Source organism: Gadus morhua, chromosome 17 (genome assembly GCF_902167405.1).
Source record: "Gadus morhua chromosome 17, gadMor3.0, whole genome shotgun sequence".
Taxonomy (NCBI): Eukaryota; Metazoa; Chordata; class Actinopteri; order Gadiformes; family Gadidae; genus Gadus; species Gadus morhua.
The window spans coordinates 20,695,852-20,717,448 of NC_044064.1; the positions used below are offsets into that span (position 1 = coordinate 20,695,852).

General features: G+C 43.7%; 1 long non-coding RNA gene across 1 annotated transcript; it reads left to right on the top strand.

Annotated features, from left to right (window-relative positions):
• Positions 1-648: 648 nt before the first annotated feature.
• Positions 649-18,227, top strand: LOC115529197 (uncharacterized). The gene is made up of 3 exons (XR_003973488.1): positions 649-659; positions 6,586-6,590; positions 17,895-18,227. It is a non-coding gene; the product is annotated as an uncharacterized LOC115529197 (long non-coding RNA).
• The last annotated feature ends 3,370 nt before the right edge of the window (positions 18,228-21,597 follow it).

Sequence of the window (21,597 nt, forward strand, 5' to 3'; positions counted from 1 at the left end):
CTGGGAGGTCCTGCTCTGTTTCTGACTGTGTACCAACACTCTCCAGTTCTGCAGGAGCACTTGGGGTACCAGTGCTGCTGCTGGTTCCTTCTCCACCTTTGCAAGGAAAAACCCAAGAGCAGGCCATGTTTTAAGTTTATTGCACTGCTGTTTACATTCAAACAATGTGTATTGCACACACAAACCAGAAAGACAGGTGTCTGTGAACACAGCCTATAAAGTTTATAGTCATACCATATAGAGCCTGTATATATTATTATGATAGTCAAACTATCATTTATGGTGCAGAATTACAATAAAGAAAACTGCCACAAAGCTGCAGCCTAATAGATTAAGAGTAAACAAAAAAGCTAGCTGTATTTAATAATGCTTTATTATTTCAGCATGTATAAACTATCCTGTAGTGGCTCAAACATTATGCAACATATTTTTCATTCATGTCTAGGTATTCTGGATTGATTGTCGGGCCGTGTGCCTGTGTCAGTGTGTGTATGTGTTTGTGTGTGGAGGGGGCTGTGTTGTAAACTCTGAAACCACCATAAGAAATAGTAGGATCTCTTCTTTCTTCTAGAAAAAAAGTTTGTTTCTACCCTTTTCCGTTCCTTAGTAATTGGCATTAGCGCGTCTTTCGCTTCGCCATTTAATTCCTATTATCGCATGTCTTCTTTGTGTAATAAAAACGGATAGCTCATCCTCAAAAAGCACTATAGCTGTCCCAAACGATTATTTTTCTAACGACTAATCTAGCGATTATTTTTTCGATTAGTCGACTAATCAAACAACTTTTTTTTTATTTTTAACATGACAAAAGTTCTCTTTTCACCAGAGTATAAAATCCGAACCCGACAAAGTCTATTCATATTTCATAATATTGTAATGACCACGGAAGAGGCAGTGAATGAAGTGATTAGACAGCTTAGATACCTAATAAACCGTTGGAACATGCAAGACCGGTCACCATAGCAACGCTGGTAAACAAACTATCGGAGCTCGGCTTTTGGCCGAGTTTTATACCATATAAAGGAATGAAGACATTTAATGGTCCAAATATTATTAATAAATATTCGAATATATTCGAATATTAATATTAATAAACATACAAACTTTTATCTTTGGTATACTACTGCGACTGCTTGATAAACGAACATTCCAGGTCGGGGAAGGGGGAAAATCAACAGAACAGAGCGGTGGATTGCGGCCATCCTGAACCAAAGCTCCCGGGTGTTTTCTTTTTAAATGCTCGTGCATTGCCGTAGTGCTGCTGTGGTACGCTAAGGGGGGGGCGACTAGTCGACGCAAATTATTCCTGTCGACGAATTTTTGAAGTCGACTATGTCGACTATGTCGACTATGTCGACTAATCGTCCCATCACTCACGGGGTGAGTTCGGCATCAAACTTTTATTTACAACTAGCATGATGCTGCTATTGACGTCTTAGATGTCAATAGCGGTGAACGAGTTGATGGACTTAACCCTTCGTGAACGATAAACGCAATGAAAGCTGTATCGTTTTTGACTGACCTTCCCTTCTGGTGAACATGTCACTTATTTTGCAACATTTTGCTCCGTCTGTGGCGAGGGCTTTACGTTTTCTGTCCCTCTCTCTCTCTGCTCCACCTTTCCTCTTTTTCTGACTCTCCATTTCTCTCGACTACTGGAATGAAGACAGCGGAGCTAATTGGTTGGTGTTACGCCGACAGGTCGCCGAGCGGCGTTATTACGTAACTAGATGGATCGATTTGATTGGCCCGGGCGTCAGTCACTCAGTCCGGTGACTGTTCAAGTCAGGCCAGGAGGACCATCAGGCCACCGGGAAACGTCCCGGTGCTCCCGACGGCCAATCCGCCACTGTACTCACCCATAATCGTTGGACGCAATTGCGCCAACTAGTGGTTGAGAAATAATTAATTGCTGACATTTCCTAACCCTATTCATTTGGATCGGTTTTAAGTTATTTTCTCGGCCTAGGAAGGGGCTAGAAACATAATTCGTGCAGATTCAGGATCGGACCGAGCCCAGCTACTCACCCATAATCGCTGGGCGTGATTGCGCCAACTAGTGGTGGAAAAAAAATAATTGATGACATTTCCTAACCCTAACCCTATTTATTTGGATTGGTTTTAAGTAATTTTCTCGGCCTAGGAAGGGGCTAGAAACATAATTCCTGCAGATTCAGGGTCGGACCGAGCCCAGCTACTCACCCATAATCGTTGGGCGCGATAGCGCCAACTAGCGGTGGAAAGAAATTTACCATAGACCACCACCAAACGACTCAAAATGCCCTAAAGTGGAAAACTTAAAATGAGATTTTCTATACCAAAACAAGCCACCAGGCGGCCACATTTTTGCACAGACGCCGGCCCCATCAATACCTACCACCCATAGGAACCTTGTTCCCACGCCCCTCCCCCTGCTCCCGTGAGATCGATTTTAGCTGTTTTCCCATGTTAAAAAAAGTTGCCACTAAGGGCGCCACATTTCTAGGGTATGGAGAGGGGCCCAAGGGCTACCACTGGCACTATTCAGAATTTCCACGCCCCTCTGTAAAAAAAAACCGCTCCACTTTAAAGTTTTAAAATCGGAAAAAAAAAACACACATTTCCACATTTCTTGAGCAAGTCCGCTGGGCCTAGTCCTATCCGAGGGTGGTCGCCGAATTCCCACGCCCGTCTGTATGCTCGACTAGCTCAAAAAAAACGTTTTTCAAAAGTGGTAAGTAGCCCTTACCCTAACCCTTCCTCTGACGAAGCCTAACTGGGTGAAACGTTAGGAACACTCTCTATTTCTGTGGATGTAAAGTCAGTTATTCTGGTGAACTGTTGTTTTAGCAACTTTGGAGTTTTTAATTTGGATGTACTTTATTTTAATTATTTTACTTCGTTTGTTTTAACTTACTTTTAAACAAAGTCTGTTTTTACTTGGTCAACCTGCATTTTGGAGCGATTAAACTTTATACTTTTTTAACACCTGTGGAAATTACCTCATTCCCTTTTGGTTTTAATCAAATCTCCTTCAAATGCATTTTTGGCTGGAGAGTACAGAGACATCTACGTGTTCAGCTTTTTTTTTTAACTTTGGACTGTAATCAGTTTTTGGGATATTCTACAACCCCATCGGGCGGATCAACGACATCCTGTCACCTAACCCAAGCACAGCCTACCTCCCAGCTAAAGACTACTCGACGGAACCGATTGGGGAAATCGATTTTATTCTTGCTAAGTTAACCATGCCTCCTAGCTAAAAGACATTGCACCAGCTGACCGGTTATGACATTATTATTATTTTACATTCTTTGTTTATCTTATGGTTATAACTGCATCTATTGTTTTAATCGCCATCTTTTGCAAGCTACGGTTTTAACCTTGTTCTAATTTAGTTGATTTTACATCTCTCTTTTATCTTTTCCTTCTTTTCTCTATGTTGGTTCTTTTTTAAAAACTCCAACTCCCAAACCCCCTCCTCTTTTTGTAAATAGTCCTAGGCCTTTTTTATTTTCATTCCATTTTATCTTCTAACGAAATGGCTAATGATTTTAGAAATAGGTTTAGCCTATTGGGTAGGCCCACTCACCTTACAGACCCACAGAAACACGTAAAATTGACTCCGGTCGGGACGAGTCCTTCAACCGATCTAGACCCGAAATTAATCAAACATTATTTTCAAATATTACAATCAATTCATCATACAGAAATTCTAGAAGAATCCATTAGAACAGGCATCCCACCATTAGGGATGGCTAGGAAAGTAGCTCAACTTACAGCATTCATTAAACCGGCGGCACCTGACGATCTGGTCTTAAACAAAATTAAAGAGAACACAATGGAGGACATGATTATAAATGTAAAGACCTTAATACAACATTATACACATACTATAGCAAAGATCCGTACTAACCTGGGGCCATTTAATAAAGAGGCCCTCGACAGAGCCCTCCGGTGGGCCCACCAGCGCTATGGCAGACCCCTTACTCCGTCTTCCATCTCCGCACTACGGCTGCTGCTGTCGGCCCCGGATCGGCCACCGCCTGCCACTCCGCTGCTCCTCTCAGACCTTGGGGCCTTTCCACCGCTTCCCAGACGACCAGAGTCCACTATGGCACCTTTCAAGCATCGAAACACAGTCGCTTTGGTTCATTTCTCAGATCAGAATTGAAATTCTCAAAACTACCTGTTCAATCTTCACATCAGTGTGTCACTTGTGCACATGAAAAAAACAGTTTCTCATTTATTTGAACACGTTGCGAATGCTTTGGTACATCCATGCACATGATTATGTACAATTCTCTGCTCTTTCCTACATTATCAATTGCTTATATCCTGTTGATCAAAATGTATTGCAATGGTCTCTATGGAATAGTCTCACCCCCACAACATTTAGGTATTAGTTCATCAAGTCTTTACATGCAAAATGGTTGAACAAGTTGTCATATGTCAAGCCTATTTCTATACATTTCTATACACTGGCATTAGACTCTTTTTTTTGTTCTTTTTTCTATATCTGTCCTGAATTGGTCAATTGCTACCAGGTGAATCTTGACTTTCCCTAAAGAAGGGAAATCTGTGAAGTGTTAGATCAACCAACGATCAACCAGTACTGGAATAGCTCAAAGGTGCATCTCCTGAACCATGAACTGGCAAGTATATAGCTGGAGCACAACACAATGTTACATTGTCTGAGAATTTGTGGCCCAACAGACAGGAACGTCAGGAGTTGTAGGATGACTGCACTGTAATTCCTACAGCAGTGCATGTACAGTTTACCCTAAGGAGATTTTCCTATGTTCACATTTCTAGCAATGACATGGTCTGTCAACAAATTACAGCACAGTCAAAGCGTAAATGTGAATCTTGTCCAATCTCTTGCAATCAATCTCCCACATACACTAAGGTGTAACTTACAATTTACAATAATTGTCTTCAAAACTTTAGACATAGTTTACATCAGAACATCCCTCCAGAGTACACTGTTATATTGACAACATGACTAAGCAATTTGACTGTCTTATCCGTAGACAATGACACAAGGACTTGTCATTCTGATGGCACTGACATGTTCATTGAAACAGATATTTACTTTTGAGTGATGAACTAAGGATTTTGAGCAAGAGGCTGGCTTTTGCAGTTAATCCATGGTGTTTTGCTATTTGAACACATTGTTTTGAGAAATGCACTTACTGCTTTGCAAATTTCAATTCTGATCTGAGAAATGTACCAAAGCGACTGAGAAAAACTGTAATGCTACCGTCCAGGCCACTAACTATTCCTTCACTTCTTACCCTTCCAACTCTATGCCCTAACTTAACCCGACATTTTCCTACATCTGCCCCTCAACCACCGCGACCTAGCTGCGTCCCGCTACCACAAGGCCCACAGCGCTTACCAGTGACCAGGCCACGTCCTCCTCCGGTCGTCCCACCGGTGCGGACCACCTCGGCAGTCATTGACCCTCCTGGCGTCCTGGAGACGAGCCGTGGATCTCCCACGCCGGACCCGGAGCCCCCAGTCACCATTACCGCTTCCTCAGCCCCTAGACCCAACCGTCTCTCCCTCGCAAGTGCCACGACCCGGAACCGACTCAAGATAATCATCACTAAGAATGGCTCAATTCAGAACTCTGACTCACTCACAGGTTGCGTGGAGATTCACCCTTGCCCTCTCACGCCTCCTCTGACCACTCCTGCTGTTGTTGCCCTTGTCCCAGTGGGGAAAGGTCTGAGTCGCCAAACCCCGACTTCTCCTTCCCTTTTCTCTTCCCCTATGCTCAGTGCTTCCTACCACCAGCCCTGCATACACCCCCCTACGAACCGCAAAGCCACTATGTGGTCCCTGTCTATTAGAAAACACATGATTATCACGGGCGATTCCAACTTGGCCCGCATCCCAAAAAGAAAAATGGACGACATCCAGATAGATAGCTTTCCAGGAGCCACATTAAGACATCTAACAGCCATCTTGCAGAAACACACATCTCCCAGATCGGACACTAAGCTCATCTTATTGTCTATTGGCATAAACAACTGCCTTAGACAACAGACAGCTATCACAATAATTAAGGACACCCGACGTTTAATTAGGACGGCCAGAGAAACATTCCCCCAGGCTCGCATTGCAATTCCCCTCATAACGGTATCTATCAGGCTATCCGCCACCCAACTCCGTTGTGTCAAGTCTTTTAATGACTTTGTGAGGGAGAATATCGAGGACGTTGACTCACGTGCTGGTTATCTCAACACACTGTCGACGCTTAAGGTACGAACACACCAAACGCGTAACCCGCGTAAGATTTACGTGCGTAACGCAGCTAAAATGTTGCTTGACCGTTTTGTGTCAAAAATGGTCCTACGTACGCAGCTACGCGCCTGTGGCTGTGCTTGATTTAGGAGTCTGAGGAAGGAAACCCAAACGCCGCCGTGTTTGGGTGCATGATAAAGCTTGGATCGGGTTAGATTAAATAATCTCAGATATAAATAACAATAATCGGGTTAAATAACTTCACATGGTGTGTCTGGTGTGTTTCCAGCATTCGTAGTGTTGATCAGCAGAGATAAAGTCCGCCAAGACGTTGAGGTTGCGTAGCAACCAGAGACGCTGTCCATGCAAGTGAATGGAGCGTTCCCTCTTCGTCATAACTATCAAAACAAACATCCTTCACATTCACCGAGCGAACATTATGAAAGTAAAATGCACATTTCTCGCTAAAAATGTTTACATAAACGCATTTAATGGTGTAACTATGTTACTATTTCAGGAGATCCTCGAACGAGGCCTCACCTTCATCACGACACCGTCACTCCCAGACCGTGACCTATTGAGACGAGATCTACATACTTACCACAGACGGTTAAAAATTCTCGATTATTTTAAATATAACAGATTATTTTTACTTACCTTTTACTACGCCGTCTATCTGGGAACCAGCCATGAAGTCCGTCTCGAAGCCTATACGCCAGCTCATCGATCAGGACCTCCGCTCCTTCCGTGACCTCCGACCTCGACGTCCTGGAGGGGAGGCCAATATTACTGTCCATCAACAACAGGCCCTCAACAAACTAAAATCTCACCATGAGATTATTATCAAACCGGCGGATAAGGGAGGGCAAATTGTAATACAGGACCGTACTAATTACATTCTGGAGGCGACACGTCAACTTAATGACCCGGTCTTCTATCGCCCTCTCACGGATCCTATGTACCTTGAGACTCAGACAATGGTTAGGCTTTTAATTGACCAGATGAGGAAAAAGCATTTCATCAGCGCAAAACAGGCACACTACCTATACGGCCCGGATCTCCCTCGGGCGAGATTATTTTACCTTCTCCCCAAAATACATAAACCCCCAGAGAATTGGACTGTTCCATTCGTGGTTCCTCCAGGACGCCCCATAGTTAGCGACTGTGGCTCCGAATCATACCACCTGGCGGAGTTCATAGACTTTTACATTAACCCCCTATCTCACACTCACCCGAGCTACCTTAAGGACACATACACCTTTGTCAACAAGTTGAAGAATCTCACCGTCCCTGATAACACGTTTATCTTTTCAATCGACGTTGACTCCTTGTACACGAACATCGACACTGCCCTGGGCCTCGAGGCTGTGAAGAAAGCATTGTCTTCGTCACCGGATTCATCTCGTCCCGACACATTTATTTTAAAGTTTTTAGAAATTACCCTTACCCGCAACAACTTTTTATTTGATAAATCCTTCTTTCTACAAATATGCGGCTGCGCAATGGGAAGGAAATATTCACCGGCCTACGCGGACGTTTATCTGGCAGACTGGGAGGAATCTGCATTCCTTAAATGCCCGTCACGCCCCCTAGTCTATTTCCGTTACTTAGATGATATCTTTGGCCTCTGGGACGAATCAGAAACGGAATTTAACCATTTTATAGATATCCTTAACTCACACCACCCCCGTATCAAACTCAAACACACTCTCCATCTCCAGCAGGTCCCCTTCCTAGACACAGTAGTTTTCTTCACAGACACGAAGGATGGACACAAAACATTAGCAACCAAGGTTTATTTTAAAGACACTGACAGGCATTCCTTATTATTTAACACCAGCTACCATCCCCGGCATACTTTCAGCTCCATCATCAAGTCCCAACTAATCCGTTTCCACCGCATCTGCTCTCTACCCCATCACGTAGAGGAGGCCACCGGGACCCTTTAAGGCCCTTAGACCTCGCGGCTATTCCAAACGTTTTCTTCTGACTATCAAAGGGGAAGTGACCGCCCTCTTCCAGCCAGGCCAGCCCGTTCTCCCTGAAAAAAAGAACACAGAACAAAAGTTAATTCCATTAATTACTACATTTTCGCGACAACTAGGCCCCCTCAAGCAAGCTATAAAGCAACATTTTAATTCTGCCATACCTCAAACCGCCCCACTCGCTTCTTTTAAAATACTAATGTCCTACCGCCGTAATAAAAACCTACAGGACATTTTAGTCCATACGACTCCCCACTCTCCCTTACCCCACTCTTCTCACCCTCTCTAACTTTAAACCCTTCAACGTCCTATCACCCCTCTGCCCACTGGGTTTGAGATGTGAATAGGATATCAGATATGCCCAGAAAGGCAGGGGAGAATGTAGGGACAGACATCCCACACCTCCTTACCTCTGACTCCCCACCCTTTCCCCCCACCACTCTTCTCACTCTCTCTAAACCTAAACCCTTCAACATTTAAAATTTAAAAAGTTTGTTTTTAATCCTAAACCTAACCTTTAGCTTTATTCCCTAAACCCACCCCTAAAACCATTTTGTATTTATTTAGAATGATATTGTTACGGATTTTAAGCACATAAACTGCCCCCACATAGCCACTAGGAAGCAGGATCTAACACACAAATTGCATAACCCTCACGTAGCCACTAGGAAGCGGGATCAAACACCATTAAACAGGCGAGGAGGGAGGAACCATTACGTCACGTTGGCCACGCCCACTTGACCCTGTAAAAGTCGACAGAGAGATTGGAGGGCAGAACACATAGCCAGACCCGCAGAGAGCCTGCATCTCGAAGTAGCTCTACTATATTTCTCTCACACACGTTAGATACTATTCCCTCCCTTCGACTTCATAGTTATCATACCAAAATGACCAACGAAGGCGAAGGATAAATCTGGGGCAAGTTTTTCTTGCTTTATTTAAAACTAAACAATATTAAATTACCTGATGCTATGCTATGTATGAGGTGCAGGTTATTTTGTAATTGTTTTAAAATTTCCTGGGGTTATGCAGTGTATGGAACTATTTTCTTTAGACTTTTTCCCTACCACTTATCTAAATCTAAATCCTAACCTTAACCCTTAGCCTTATTCCCTAACCTTAACCCGAGTGGCTATCCCTACCACTTATCTAAATCCTTTCCTTAACCTTTAGCCTTATTCCCTAACCTTAACCCGAGTGGCTATCCCTCGCCCTAACCTTAATCTTTAGCCTTATGAGGCACCAAATGAGGAGCACTAACGAGAAAATCTTTCCCATCTTAACACCAAACGAACAACGAGAATTCTATCCTATCTTAAAACTAACCGAGGAGCACGAACGAAAAATCTATGCCCAAAGCTTCTTTGAGTCTTATGCTCCCCAACCTAACACGAATAATAAATATATAGAACTGAACTGAACTACTGAACGGTTATGCCGCTTTTCCACTGCATGGTACCAGCTCAACACGACTCGACTCGGCTCGCATTTTTTGCGTTTCCACCGTGAAAACATGGTATCTGGTACCTGAAGTGGCTGCTTTTTTTAGTACTGCCTCGCTCTAGGTTCCAAGCCAGCTGAGCCAATGCTAAAAGGTGACCTGTACAATCAATATCCTATATTGCAGAATGGGCCCGCACCTTTCGCCCACTCTCACTCAGCACAGGGGCCCCACAGGGTTGTGTACTGAGCCCTTTACTCTACTCCTTGTACACACATGACTGTGCCCCATCTCACACTACCAACACCATAGTGAAATTTGCAGATGACACAACTGTGGTGGGTCTGATCACCAAAGGTGATGAGGCCAATTACAGAGAGGAGGTTCAAAGGCTGACAGAGTGGTGCTCAGAGAACAACCTGAGCCTCAACATCAAAAAAACAAAAGAACTGATCATTGATTACAGGAAGAAGCAGGACACACACACACACCACTACACATCAACGGGGAGACGGTGGAGAGGGTGTCCAGCTTCAAATTCTTGGGCATACACATCTCAGAGAATTTATCATGGGCAATAAACACAACAGCAATAGTTAAGAAAGCACAGCAGTGGCTATACTTTCTCCGCACACTCAGGAAAGTCAATCTCTCACAACAGCACCTAAGGTCCTTCTATCGCTGCTCCATCGAGAGTGTGCTCACCTATGGAATCCTGCCCTGGTACGGTAGCAGTTCTGCTGCAGACAGGAAGTCACTGCAGAGGATTATTAAAACCGCCCAAAACATCATCAACCAACAGCTACCTACCATGGACACCATCTTCAACTCCCGATGCTTGCAGAAGACACACAACATTATGAAAGACTCATACCACCCTGCCAACTATCTGTTTGAACTGCTGCTCTCAGGGAAACGTTACAGGTCCATCAGAACACGCACCACAAGATTCATAAACAGTTTCTATCCCAAAGCAGTCACCATACTTAACTGACTTGAAAATAAATCCACTAGTTCCGACAGTATTAATCCATGACGTCCACATGTAATGCAATGCTCAGCGCTTTACATATTTGTACCACTATTTTAAGGCATACTATTTTCTTTTACTATTTTTTAGGCATACAATGGCACTAAGTTAACGGTATAGTGTGTGACGACATGAATGTAGTGAGTAAACGAAATGTTGAACGTATTTTCTTTATTTATTTATTATTTATTATGTTACCTTTTTAAATGAGACCAGTACGTGAGTGCACTGAATTTCGTTGTACTTCTGTCCAATGACAAATAAATATATCCTATCCTATCCTATACTGAGTAAATCTTTCAAGGTGGAGAGTCTGTACTGTCATGCAGTTTTCTTCGGTTTGAACAAATCATAAGTGTTATTTGACCTTGATATAACTACTGTAGCCGTAAAACTTAGGCTGAATCACTAAAAAATTGTAAATCATTTGAAACATATTTCAGCAGACACTTGTTAACTCTCTGGCCACTTCTACTCATGTAAACTTCAACCTCCAAAACAATCTTTGTTCCTTTTTTTATTTGGATATTTCTGTTTAAAAAAAAAAGGGTATGGCACCTGCTTGTTAAAATAATGAAGGTCAGAGTTGTTTTATTTTTTCAGGCCAGAGAGTTAACAAGTGCTAAGAAAGTTACTCCAAAGTTTCTGGAGGTCGGTGAAGACGCACAGCAGCAGTCCCCGTGCTACCGCCAAGAAAGCCACTCTTTTGAATCAGTGTTATTCGTTCCATTCCTCAGAGTAGACAACAGGATTCAGCCTTGTTTTGTTTTTACTTTTAATTCATTCCTCGGGAGGACTTTCCAGTCAGACTGCGTACTGTGTTCCCGCTAGACATAGGTTACAATTGTTCTCAAGCCCTGTTACCCAGAGAAGTTGTGTCAGGCAGAGATGAGGAAATGTGCTGTTCATCGCCTAAAGTGTGAGTAAGAGATTTGAGAAAGACAAACAGTACCACAGCAAGGATGCGAAGTTCATTCCTTAAGTCTTTCATTATGTTGACCAACTGTACAAAACAAAATTTATAAGAATCTATTTGACAACTCAAAAAATATAACTCAATGTGTTATGGTTTGCAAGTGTCAAGAACATTTAAAGTACTATGAAGATTTCTGTGAAGCCATTGCAGTCAGCGGCGAAGGCTGATTTCTGTGAAGCCAGCGGCGAAGGCTGCTGCCCCTAAAGCCAAGAAGGCTTCGGAAGGCTACGGGGATCTGTCAATCATTGGATAAATATTAGTATTACACTTATGGCTATTCATTTCTCCACGGGATTCCCGTTGTAACCTTATTTGTTTTGGGTTATTGAAAGGGCTTTATGAACGGTTCGATTTTGAGCAATTCTATTAACTTATTATATTTTGAGCAATTCTATTGACTCAAATAAGTTAATAATTCTATTAACTTATTTGACCTTTCAGAGGACAGAGGACTTCTACCAGACAGAGGACACGTATTACATTGTCCTGGAGCTGATGGAGGGGGGAGAGCTGTTTAACAGGGTGAAGGCGGGACAAGGCCTGGATGAGGCTGTGGCTAAACTCTACTTCTACCAGATGCTGATGGCAGTGGAGTACCTCCACAGGAATGGCATCATCCACAGAGATCTGAAACCCGAGAATAATCTATTGGCTTCTCAGGCAAAGACCTGTCTCATTAAGGTCACAGATTTCAACCAGTCCAAGATTCTGGAGGGGGAGAACAGCTCAACGCGACCACGGGGCATGCACCTTACCAATAGACAAGTCCAACACGATACACCTGAAGCTCATTTTAAACCCTTGCACGTGTTTCAAATGTAATCTGGTCACCCAGAGAACGAAGATCACGTCCGACCATCGCAATACGACCGCGGGTGCGACCACCAGTGCATCGCCGAGAACAGCTCAACGCGAGCGAAGAGGGAAAAGCCCAGCGGTCTTTGTTCAAAAGCATTTCCTTTTTCTTTTCTTTTCTTTAAGTTAAGGGACATGTAAACTTCTATAGAAAACTACACCCACACATGATGTCGGGTCAAAAGCTCCACAATCACGCTTTTTCTCTAAGAAGAAGAACTTTCCCTCGGCAGTCTTTAATAAGGAAAAACAGTAGTCTATCTACGCCATAGTTTGTTTGGGTCGTGTGGAACATCAACGCTCAGGATGTGGTTTACGTGGTTTCCTATTTCTTGTTAAATTTAATATAGTCGGATGTTTTCTAAATTGCTATGCGTTGAATTGGAGTTTAGCAGTGATGCATTCAGTGTTATGCTGTCGGCTTGTTGAATGAGCTCTTGCAGCCTAAAAGCACTTGCAGGCCGGCTGACCGAAGCCAAAGAAAACACAACACCCAACTGGAAAGATTGTATAGCAAATGCTCATCGGGAAGCTCAAATAGCGCGGAAGGAAGCACGGCGAGGGCATCTGGAAGCGCATGCTGCTGGACCACGACTACAACGGCCGCATGGGCGTCATGCTGAAAGACCGCTGGAGGATCCTGAAGAGGGACACCGTGGCCTGACCCGGTCCCCCCCCCCCCCCCCCCCCCCCCCCCCCCCCCTACGCAATGGGACCTGACCACTCAGCAGATCCTGCCCTATATTGACGGGTTTCGACACATCCAGAAAATCTCAAACCATATAAATCGTTTTGTAGCTAAAGTCCCAGTGCTGCAGAGGATATTACGGGATTGGACCTACGCTTTCTTGGCTGTTTTTTGGCTTTGAGCTAAAAAAAGAAGTACAATATATGAAGATTGCCTATCCACCTTGGAGCTTTTACATTCACGTGAACTTCTAAAAGGATGTATCACTGCTAATATTTTACAGAAGAATTGGAAAGTTTTCCACCGAAATGGAAGGGACTATTCCATGGATAATCTTTTTATTTGTGTTGTCCGACTTGACGCACTGTCTCGGACTCAAACTCACGACCACGGGGCATGAGCTAAAAAATAGACGAGGTTGTGTAAACAAACAAAAAAAAAGGAAAAAAAAACTTGAATACAAACTGAAAAGAAGAACCATTTCTCTTTGAGTCCCGAACCTTCCCTGTACGGCAATAGATTATCATCATGTCCAATGCCAATTTTAGGGAAATCAAAAGATGAATATCCTGACCAATATATTGTTTTTATTTTTTAATTTTTCTCTTTTGGCACGGCCGTGCGAGATATTGACACTGTCGCCCCGTGGGAAAAGGTGCTGTAGCTCAAAAAAAAACAACGAAACATGTTTATAAGTATATACATATGTGTATGTATATACGTATATACATGCATTATATATATTAACTTTTTTGTGTCAAAGACACAAAAAAGTTCACCCCCAGGCGTGGCTCTGGTATGCATCTGTCTGCAATCGGTTGTGTAAACAATATAAGTATAAGTCAAATTTCCGAACTCATCAGGAAACACATTCTCTAAAACGATGCACCCCATAGTACATAAAACCCATATAATTATATAATAGCATATAAAAGTACTCAACTGAGAAGGGAAGCCTGTTTTGAGTAGACATTAAACAGCCTGAACAGCCGAAATAGAACAGTTGACTTCATTTGGGATTGTGTACATTCATAATGCATGATGTAATTTGGTCACAATATTGGACAACTGTAAACACTTCAATACACAATGTCTGTACATTATTAAAGTGAGCCTTCAGGGGAAAATACTCTGCTCCACATTGATAAAAGGCACAGTATAAAGGTGACGTTTCGCACGAGGATCTACCACTGCAACATCAACAGCCAGGGGGTGATCTGTCTGGACATCCTGAATTCCAAATCTATGTAGCGTCTGGATCCGCTGCTAAACCACCACAGGAAGACAGATGATTAGAGACTAAAACACTACTTTGTCCACCTTTCAACTACAAAATACTCCCAAGAAAACACAGATTGTTTTTTTGGGCCGACCGGGTCCCTGCTGAGCTCCATGGACCACATGGACACTGATGAACTGCTCATCGGGAAGCTCAAATAGCGCGGAAGGAAGCACGGCGAGGGCAACTGGAAGCGCATGCTGCTGGACCACGACTACAACGGCCGCATGGGCGTCATGCTGAAGGACCGCTGGAGGATCCTGAAGAGGGACACCGTGGCCTGACCCGGTCCCCCTACCCCCCCCCACCCCCAAAGCCATGTATATTGATAATTATTTTTTTTAAACAGTGTGTGAGCATATGTTGTAAGAATGCCTTTGTAATACAAAAGGGACCCTTCTTTTTTTTTTCAATGTTCTCATAATCGTTTGCATAATTTTCTAATTTATATTTCATTTTCACGTTTTATGTTTGCGCGCCTGATGTGCATTTGCATTTTCACGGATATCATATACCATGCGCTCAGGACATAATCAGTGATTAATGCAGAACAAATTCTAAAAGAATTCTAAATCAGCACTGACTTTTAAATCCAACCTGGACACTCGGTTGGTTCTCCTCCAGCCATGTCTGATCAAAACAGAGGACTTCTACCAGACAGGACACGTATTGCATTGTCCTGGAGCTGATGGAGGGGGGAGAGCTGTTTAACAGGGTGAAGGCGGGACAAGGCCTGGATGAGGCTGTGGCTAAACTCTACTTCTACCAGATGCTGATGGCAGTGGAGTACCTCCACAGGAATGGCATCATCCACAGAGATCTGAAACCCGAGAATAATCTATTGGCTTCTCAGGCAAAGCCCTGTCTCATTAAGGTCACAGATTTCAACCAGTCCAAGATTCTGGAGGGGGAGAACAGCTCAACGCGACCACGGGGCATGCACCTTACCAATAGACGAGTCCAACACGATACACCTGAAGCTCATTTTAAACCCTTGCACGTGTTTCAAATGTAATCTGGTCACCCAGAGAACGAAGATCACGGCCGACCATCGCAATACGACCGCGGGTGCGACCACCAGTGCATCGCCGAGAACAGCTCAACGCGAGCGGCGAGCGAAGAGGGAAAAGCCCCGCGGTCTTTGTTCAAAAGCATTTCCTTTTTCTTTTCTTTTCTTTAAGTTAAGGGACATGTAAACTTCTATAGAAAACTACACCCACACATGATGTCGGGTCAATAGCTCCACAATCAGGCTTTTTCTCTTGAGAAATCAAAGAAAAAGAAGGAAGACGTTAAGAAAGCAAAGCAGAAGAAGCCTGGCCAGAAGGAATCTCAGAAGGAGAGACGCGCGGGAGTCGACGAGCAACCTGCTCCTCCTATGGTGAAAAAGCCCCCAACACGGGAGCCCATGTCCAGTGAGAGCCGAGGCGGAGCAGTGGAGGGTCAAAGGGCCCCAAGAAGGAATGCGTTTGAGGAGCGACCGTATGAGCCAGAACAGTACTACCAGGAAAACTTCGGCCCCAAGGCCGACCTATTCTCAAACTTTAAATGGGTAAGAGGAGGAAAAGAAACGCTGGAAATAACTGGTCCAAAATGTTTATATTTTTAATAAAAAAAATAAGATTTCTCTTTAACTTCAGTCTTTACAAAGACTGAAGTTCAATGGCCACAGTTTAGACCTTTCACATTGCTTTGGGAAACATCAACATTTTTGGGTTAGTTTGAAGGCAACTGTTTGCTTGTTGTTGAAGTGAATGTGTTTAAATAAATCTAGTTTACATTACAAACTGAAGCCCCACTCACCAAGTGTGCCTCAGAAGAAAGTAGGATTTTTTTTTTTTTCAGCTTTACTGATCGATATCCATGTGATCAATAGCTTTATTCTCCATGCTCTAGGTTCCAAGCGAGCTGAGCCGATGCTAAAAGGTGACGTCGCCTGGAAACTACCTGTACAATCAATATCCTATGCTGAGTAAATCTTTCAAGGTGGAGAGTCTGTACTGTCATGCAGTTTTCTTCGGTTTGAACAAATCATAAGTGTTATTTGTAGTTGACCTTGATCTAACTACTGTAGCTGTATTACTTAGGCTGAATCACTAACAAAGTGTAAATCATTTCAAACATATTTCAGCAGACACTTGTTAACTCTCTGGGAAGGAAGGCCACACCACAACCAATCTCGAATACGACCTCAGATCAGACGAGACAACCCGCTGAACTTAAGCATATCAGTAAGCGGAGGAAAAGAAATGCTGGAAAAGGGAACCCTGGTGTCCTGGTTACGGGGGACGATGGTAACAAATTTGATTCAGGGGTCTAGGGTGACTTAACTCAATGTTTAATTGAATTGTCTGTTAAGAATGAGTACTTTGTCAAATGTAATTATAATTTGTAACCTCAAACTCTTTTTATTAAGTTGATGGAAAAGTGCCCTTATGCATCATGTTTCCCATCTTCTCTCAGAGCTCTGAATATCTATATGACTGCAAAACCTGTTATTACTGATGTACACCGTCCTTTACTTGAATTTTTGTGTACTCTTTCTATATATTGTTACAACCCCTCCCTTTCGGCAGCTAATTACTTCCTGCAGGAGTTGGCTGAAAGGGAGGGTCGTTAGGGCAAGTTGCTCACACCTGGCTAGGCCTCTACCCAAGGTGATATAAGCCAGCCTGGTCTCATTGTCTCTCTCTCTCCTAGGCTCCACGCTGCTACAGGTTGTTGGTTCTTGGTTCTTTTTGATGGCTTCCTTTTACACTCAACAGCAGCACACACATCTCACTCATCCATGCACTACATTCACCACTGATGCCACTACTCTCCACACCTCATGCTATTGGTAAATATGATTGTTTAAGTTATAATAAAACCTTTTCATTTATCACTTTCAACCTGACTTGTCTCCCCTCCTTGTCACATATGCTGAGCCAGTTTGTGACAATATCAATATTTTTTTAATGTAGTGGTAGAGCCATTTTTGGGCCGAGAGTAGGGTGAAACATTTATATATATATAAATGTGTTAAAATAAATCTAGTTTACATTACAAACAGAAGCCCCACTCACCAAGTGTGCCTCAGAAGAAAGTAGGATTTTTTTCCCAAACATTCATAATGTTTGGGGAAAAGGGGTTTTATTGTCTTTGTATAACTTGTTGTGTTATTAGGTTAAGTGGGGTTAACGGGTTTGGGTTCTTGTTTGTGTGTTCTGGTCACCCAGAGAACAAAGATCACGGCCGACCATCGCAATACGACCGGGGCAGCGCCTACTAGTGCATCGCCGAGAACAGCTCAATGGGCTCCTGCACTCCTTGCAAGAAACGGGAAAGCAAAGCCAGCATGAACAAGACCTCCAAGTTACTGTCCACCAGTGCCAAAAGGATTTGGCACAGTTCTTACAGGGAGGTGGAGCTTGAGCGTGTGCGATAGTACCCGAAAGATGGTGAACTATGCCTGGGCAGGGCGAAGCCAGAGGAAACTCTGGTGGAGGCCCGTAGCGGTCCTGATGTGCAAATCGGTCGTCCGACCTGGGCATAGGGGCGAAAGACTAATCGAACCATCTAGTAGCTGGTTCCCTCCGAAGGCGCTCATTACTCGCAGTTTTATCTGGTAAAGCGAATGACTAGAGGCCTTGGGGCCGAAACGATCTCAACCTATTCTCAAACTTTAAATGGGTAAGAGGCCCTGCTCGCTGGCTTGGAGCAGGGCGTGGAATGCGAGTGCCCAGTGGGCCACTTTTGGTAAGCAGAACCGTAATCACACCGGACAGAATTTTATTAAAGTTAGTCTTTAACCAAGGGCACCAAGAAACTAACCAGGATTCCCCTAGTAGCGTAAACTTCAACCTCCAAAACAATCTTTGTTCCTTTTTTTTATTTGAATATTTCTGTTTAAAAAAAAAAGGGTATGGCACCTGCTTGTTAAAATAATGAAGTTCAGAGTTGTTTTATTTTTTCAGGCCAGAGAGTTAACAAGTGCTAAGAAAGTTGCTCCAAAGTTTCTGGAGGTCGGTGAAGACGCACAGCAGCAGTCCCCGTGCTACCCCAAAGAAAGCCAAGAAAGCCGCTCTTTTGAATCAGTGTTATTCGTTCCATTCCTCAGAGTAGACAACAGGATTCAGCCTCGTTTTGTTTTTACTTTTAATTCATTCCTCGGGAGGACTTTCCAGTCAGACTGCGTACTGTGTTCCCGCTAGACAGTGGCGGTTTTAGGCACGGGCGACCCGGGCAGACGCCCGGGGCGGCATATTTGTGGGGGGCGGCAAATCACATGGGGGGCGCCCCGTCAACAATCGCTGCCCGGGGCGGAATTGGACCTAGGATCGCCACTGCCGCTAGACATAGGTTACAATTGTTCTCAAGCCCTGTTACCCAGAGAAGTTGTGTCAGGCAGAGATGAGGAAATGTGCTGTTCATCGCCTAAAGTGTGAGTAAGAGATTTGAGAAAGACAAACAGCGGAAGAAAGCACGGCCAATATCTTTCTGAAGTCAATGTGTCTGCCTTACTACAATCAGTGTATCTGTGCCACTTTAATTGTTCTTTTGATTATTATAAGCTTCTGATGGTGCATCAAGGTCGCCATCAGAAGATGCTGGAAAAGGGAACCCTGGTCCACACCAAGGGCATCGGAGCATCTGGGTCTTTCAAGATCGCGATTAGGTCCCACACGATACACCTGAAGCTCATAGAGCAACGCAAAGATCCACCAATGGTGCAAGAATATGATGTTCCAGTGTTTGCTAAAGATAAAAAAGACCACTTTATTAAATCCCAATGGGACCTGACCACTCAGCAGATCCTGCCCTATATTGACGGGTTTCGACGCATCCAGAAAATCTCAAACCATATAAATCGTTTTGTAGCTAAAGTCCCAGTGCTGCAGAGGATATTACGGGATTGGACCTACGCTTTCTTGGCTGTTTTTTGGCTTTGAGCTAAAAAAATAAATACAATATATGAAGATTGCTTATCCACCTTGGAGCTTTTACATTCACGTGAACTTCTAAAAGGATGTATCACTGCTAATATTTTACAGAAGAATTGGAAAGTTTTCCACTGAAATGGAAGGGACTATTCCATGGACAATCTTTTCATTTGTGTTGTTAATTTGTCATTGTGAAGGTAAGACCACGCTGTGAATGACTAAAAACGGTTAGTCTTTTCAGGGCAATGACTGCCCTCTTGCTCTTTCTGGGAGAACTTTTCGCGTCCCTTTCAGCTGGAGGTTGACGCAAGCGCTGTTTCAGTTTCTGCAGGCGCAGTACCACAGTTTGAAGTTGGAGTGTGAGAGAGGTCCCGGGTTCATATCCCGGACGAGCCCCCATGTCACATACAAATGTATTTAACCAAACTATAAATGCACACAGCATACACTGACTAGGGCTGGCGTGACCTCAGCCCGTACAGCAGGTGCCGAAGCACAGGTCCCGGTAGTAGGAAGGATCCAAAGCAAACACGTTTTTCTAAAGTGAATAATAATATTTATTGACTGGAAAGGAAGAACAAAACAGGAACAACAGTAAGACAAACAAGCTGTTAGGCTGTTCCTTAATACAGTAGTTATTCTAGCTATATGACGAGGCAGTTTTGTTCTTTCGACAGGTAAATCTCATGTTCCATGCTTTGTTAAGCAAGCCTTTTCCTGTTGGATTATGTTTCCCATCTTCTCTCAGAGCTCTGAATATCTATGACTGCAAAACCTGTTATTACTGATGTACAAGAAGGAAGCGGCCAAGAAGAGCCCCCAAGGAGGCACCCAAGTCCGTGTTGTGTGCCCTATCTTTGCAGCCAATTCCAAAAGATCATGACTGAAAAAAAAAAAATGAACCCTTTGACTGCAGGCAAACACAACGCAGATTCAGCCGGTCACACTTGGATCTATAAATGCCCGTAAAACAAAGAAAGCCTTGTGTCCGTACCTAACCCTAACCCAGAGAACGAAGATCACGGCCGACCATCGTAATATGGACACCAACAAGGCCACTCCTGATTTGAAACCCAGTGCGCAACCACCAAGCCCTGAAGACTTGATGGAAGCCCGTCGAGTGGATGAAGAAGGGAGCAAGGTGCCTGCTCGGGACAGGCCTGTGGAGGAAACGACGGGGGCCGACATGAGGAATAATAGATAGATAGACAGTCTTCTCAATTTCATTCAGAGAATTCATAGGAAAATGAATGACATAGCTAGACCTACATAGTGGTTATGGCCATAGCCACTTTTGTAACGCGTTACTCCCAACACGATAGATAGGTAGATAGATAGATAGCCACTTTTGTAACGCGTTACTCCCAACACGATAGATACGTAGATAGATAGATAGCCACTTTTGTAATGCGTTACTCCCAACGTCCCAATGTGTCAAAGTAATTTTATAAAATGATAGCCTATATTTTCTATTGTCTAGGTCTATACGTTTTATCACGGTTTTCAAAAACAGACAAATGTAGAACATTAGTCCTTTATAAATATATAGTGACGATAATAAACAATAAAAACATCCTACTCGTCGTGCTTAAGTTCAACACTCCATCTTCGGAATTTAAGGGTCGACTATTAAAGCGTCTTAGAGTACCATATTAAGCACTATATAAATTTAATTTCTATCTATGGGTTAGGGTTAACCCCTGGACTTTTTGGTCTGGCCCATGGAAGCCCCACTGCATATTTGCGGGGGTGCTCCCAGGGGCACGCAAGCCCTCACGCCACGTCAAGGCATAGGTGAAGGTTGAACAAGTGTCATGTGTGTATAAATTCCGTGGGTGCAGTGTATGCAGATGTAAGTGTATAAATATGTTTGTGTGCGTGTGTGTCAGTGTCAGTCTGGCTCTCAGCCACCGAACTTCAAGTAAAATGAACCGAACTTCAAGTGAAATGAACCGAACTTCAAGTAAAATGAACCGAACTTCAAGTAAAATGAACCGAACAAGTGTCATGGGGTGTGTGTAAATGACACCCCATGGCAGCACCCCAGGCAGCTCCCTCTCCTCAAGTGGGTCCGTAGTAGGTCAAGCCTCAGCGTCCACCCTCCTCATTTGCTTCAGCTTTGCCCTTTTGAATGCCCAATACGAACGGAACGGCACAGAAGCCTCGGTGCAGCGACGGATGTAATCGTGG